Below are 4,937 nucleotides of genomic sequence, written 5' to 3'. Positions count from 1 at the left end.
AAAATGCCCCTTGAATTTCTTCTTTGCGTGAATCTTCTAGTAAGTAAGTCACTGGATTTGTCTGCTTGACTTTTCTTATTTTAAAAATCTCATTTGTCCAGTTAGGTAAATAACCCTTAGTAAACAAATTTCTATATCTCGAAATTCGGACATAATCACCAACTTTGTATTTATTTTTTCGAGGGTCAATGATTTTAAGGTAATTATATGCTGTTATATTCCTGGCATTCTTTTCATTAACTTTGCTAGGAATGGCACCTGTGGTTGAATGTTTAGTATTATTGTACTTTTTAACTATATCAGGAAGATTATTCACCCATTTGTAAGTACCTTGCAAGCTGAACTGCCTCCACAACATTGATTTTATTGTTCTGATGAAGGCCGCGTCTCACCATCAAATAATTTGATCAAACTGGTTTGAGCAAACTGAAAGTGACAGTTAGTGACGTCACATCCTGAGTGTTCATTGTGGATAATAATGAAAAATTTTAATTTTAAATAAAGTACAAACAAGTTAGACAACTCAATACAAAAAATTTGATCAAACTAGACTGATAGTGCGAGAGCACAGATTTTTAGAATTTCAAAAAAACTGCAATTGTGACGTCACTTTGACGTACTTCCGGAGTTTGCTCAAACTGTTTGATCAAATTATTTGATGGTGAGACGCGGCCTTAACTCTCTCAGCAATAGAGGCTTTTAAATTCGAGAATGTACTGTAGTGGTTAATACCATGTGTCTTCATGAGCTCATGAAACTGAGAATTGTAAAACTCTTTACCCAAATCTGTTTGAAGGTTTTTTGGTGTCTTCTTCATTTGATTTAAAATTTTTTCCATGGCTTTAGTAATTTCAGCCCCTGTTTTTCTTTTAACCGGTTCCGCCCACACAAATTTACTAAACGCATTAATAACCCTAACAACACACAACATTCCAGGAATGTACTACCAAAGTTCTATCAATATTTGAATGTCCTGGACATTTAGGGAACATTCGGTGAACATCTGATTAAATTATTCCTGGAATGTTACCATAAGACATTCTGTGAACATACTACCAATGTTCCTATATTTTAAGTTGCGAAATAATACATACGTGTAAGAGATACAACATTACTTATAACATACCAGACAAACTAAGTGACATTTTAGGCCTACAGTGCAATAATATGTCAAATTTAAAGAGTTTCCCAAGTTCAATGAATACAATATTATAAACATACAAATGTAATAAAAATTATTGTTCGCGAATATTCAATTTGGAATGCGATTTTGTTAATAAAAAAAATACTTATAACTTATGCAAAACCCAAGCGAGGCATTTATATTTATTTCTTTTGCGTTCATTTTCAAATTCGCCGTGCATATATTTTTGTGCATGGCGCTTGAGAGGGCATCACGTGACTAAAAACGACCAACCAACGACCTCGCTTCGGCCATCTTGGCATCTTCACCTTGGCGACCTTGCCGTTGCCCGGCCTTGCATTGCTGTGGATTGTTGTTTGTATTTTGTATTATTTGTGCTTTTTAAGAATATTTTTTTAATTCGGATACTTTTATAATAGCTTTAATAGTATTATTAACATAGTGCATAAAATGGTGTCCTGTTTTTAACGCAGTTGGAGTAGCAGAAACAAATGTAGATAAAAAAATCTGCAGGAATAACGTTTCAATTATGACAGAAGCTCAAAACAAATGACTGTGAATGAAAAGCCCTATTAAAAGGTTAGTATTCTCCTTTTCATGAACATTTTTCAGTGCATCACAAATTATAGAAAAAAAGGTAAGTCCGTGATAATACACATTTATGACATTTATTCTAACGTGACATTTTAGTTAAATCTGACAGTTGTCAAATTTTATTTTCAATTTGGAATAAAACCAAATCAATTGTGTCTATTGCATTTATAAAATGGTATTTTCTTTCATTTGTATAGTCTTATAAATTGTACAGATTATATTGATAATATTATTATTTTATTTAATAAATAATTCTTTTTTGATTATGGCGCCATCTATCGACAACTAGAATAATCACCGAACTAGAATAATTACCGAAGTATTCCCAGACGTGCCTTTTTTTCTGTCACATACAATTTAATGCGTTAGAGAGAAATCGAAAAACTGTGACGCACTGAAAGATGATCATGAGAAAAAGAATATGCAAATATGTAAACGAAAGCATGCCCTGTATTTCAGAAAATAAATTAATACTATTAATACCCTAATAATACTATTCATAAAAAATCTTTTAAGTAACGTAGATATAACAAAGTGAATAAAAGGCATAAATCAGAAGAATTATTATTTTATTTTATAAGTTAATAATTGGTCATATCCATTTATTATTTTAATAATAATTGTGAATAAGCCACAAACTTCGCTTATTCCTAACTAAAATAGTAAATAGAGATAGGTAATAAAAGGATTTGTAAAACTAAAATAATTCTTTTTGCGTTTTTGCTAGTGTATGCGTTTATAAATAGGATGGTAGACCACACACTATAATATGCAGTACCAACTAATGAATACACAGAATATTATAGTCGATTTGCTAAACTCAGTCTCAGTACTAATTACTGTAATTTTGGCAAAATTGGCCAAAAACAAAAAAAATTACCTACTAAAATCACTAGCCAGTTGTGTCTGAGTTTGGGGAACCGACTATACTAATAAACAATTTCTAAGCTGTTTTATAATAATTTTGTGAGTTCATTAATCATATTTTTTATTTAAAACTAAAATTTGTTAATAATGCTTAGTAATGCATATATTTTGTATTTTTAGCTTTCCAGAAGATCCTGCGAAGAAGACAAGAAAGTATAGATTAGATTTGTTAATAGAGGAGTATGTTCAAAACACTTTTTAGAAAAAGATATTGACAGAACTTCACTTTCATCTGTTCGTTTGAGAGACTGTGCTGTTCCAATAGCTTATGTCACACAGGTATATGCATAACCTAATTAATAATACAGTCCGTACAATATAGATACTGTTGTAATTCATTATCTACATCGGAGATCTAAGTTGACATTGTTGCCCAACTACAAAAAATTTTTGAATTCATTTTAAGTCAAATATATCACATAATTATTGCGAAGTAGATTATACAACAAAACAGATTAATATTCAATGTAAATAAATAAAAACATCAGAAATCGAAAACAAGAATTAAGGTATAATCTTATGTTACAGTTATTAAGGTACCAAGGGTATTATAGGGATATACGTTGACCGAAAGCGTTATTATTATAATACCTGTGGTGCCTTCAACGTTTAATGTCCGACTAAATTATTCTTTATATGCGAAAAATTTGAATGAATTTTGAATTGATTAGTTTTTAAATAAGTACATTTACCAGTAACAGTAGTAACGTAATTGTGGTAACCATAGTTTTAGTTAGGTTGATATTTGTCAACTTGACAGTATCTAAGTCGTTATTTAAATTTAATGCCCAAGGGCGTTATATCGTACTTAACAGACTTCGAAATGTCATTATTTGTCAAATAATGTACCAGTAGGACATTAAAATAAATAATAAAAACAATAAATATAATGAATACTAAATACTTATTTGTTTGTGAAAAATCTATTTCTTTGTGGCTTTTTTGTAATTAATTATTCTAATGGGGAAATAAGCCACAATTTACTTGAAAAAATAATTTTATTAAAGTTTCTACTTCCACATCGGATGTCGTTGTCAAAATACAAAATGTTCATTATTATTATTTTATTTATTAAATATTATTTATTTAAATATTATTTAGTATTTATTTTTTTATTATTATTATTTATGCATATTATTACCTGTAAATAATATTTCTTCTGATTGTTAATTGTAAAGGATAGAAAAATTACCTTTTATTGTATTTTCTTTTAGAATCAGCTGAGAGAAGTGGTCTACAAAAAACCAGAAAGGAAACGGAATATGTGGCTACGAAAAGCAAAAGAAAGGTTTACAAAGCAAATGTGACACATTTTTTTATAATATTTAGGAATGTCAGCAAATTACATTAAAAAATGTATGTAAAGATTTTTTGCAATAAAAATGTTTATATTTATCAAGGATGTATTATTTGGTATGGCCATATATCGTCAGTGATGTGACAGTACCTCCTATCTGTTTTTTTCAAGAGATTTGTAAGATAGACTAAAAACTTGTTTCGGCCACCTCCTGTTTTCATATATTTTTTGACTTGTTTTGCAGTAAATTCAACTATCTATTTACTACAAAAAAAGTCAGAATACGTACGAAACCAGAAAGTGACCTTAAAAAATGTTTTTCGTCTCCTGCAAACCTCATGAAAAAACATATAGGAGGTATTGTCACATTACTGACGATATATTTCAGTGAATGTCTAAAAAATATACTGTGAATGTTCAAAGAACGTTCGTAGACATTCATGGAATGTTCTAACAAGACATTCAGTCTAAAAATATACTGTGAATGTCCAAAGAACATTCATGGAATGTTCCAACAAGACATTCAGTTTAAAAAATAGACTGTGAATGTCCAAAGAACATTCGTAGACATTCATGGAATGTTCCAACAGAACATTCTAAGAATATTTAAAATGCTGACACAGCACTTTCCTGGTACTTTCCAGGGACATTCGTGTGCATTTGGGGACATTCCAGGAATGTTTTCAATGTCCTGTGTGTACATTCTAGGAACATTCATGGAATGTTTTGTGTTATTAGGGAACAACGAGAATATATTGGTATCCACTATTTACTTTTACATAAGGAATCATTATAGCTAAATCTGCTTGAATCAGATCGTTTAATCCTTTGATGATTACATGTCTCCGTCTAAATTTTTTTTTTGCCGGTTTATGCAGTTCGTGTAAGACTTGTGATTTAATGTTTGACATCTTTTTCTAAAGGACAACGAAGAGTAATATAAACTACAAAAGTAGAATCTTTATCTAGTTTAAA

The 4,937-nt window shown here is 29.9% G+C and overlaps 1 long non-coding RNA gene across 1 annotated transcript; it reads left to right on the top strand.

Annotated features, from left to right (window-relative positions):
* Window positions 1–1,475: 1,475 nt before the first annotated feature.
* LOC126886941 (uncharacterized) lies at window positions 1,476–4,060 on the top strand. Its single transcript, XR_007698838.1, has 3 exons — window positions 1,476–1,723; window positions 2,786–2,944; window positions 3,880–4,060. It is a non-coding gene; the product is annotated as an uncharacterized LOC126886941 (long non-coding RNA).
* Window positions 4,061–4,937: the final 877 nt, after the last annotated feature.

This window comes from Diabrotica virgifera, chromosome 6 (assembly GCF_917563875.1).
Source record: "Diabrotica virgifera virgifera chromosome 6, PGI_DIABVI_V3a".
Taxonomy (NCBI): Eukaryota; Metazoa; Arthropoda; class Insecta; order Coleoptera; family Chrysomelidae; genus Diabrotica; species Diabrotica virgifera.
Note: the sequence above shows the minus strand (reverse complement) of the source record. Positions and strands in the feature narration are given on the sequence as shown.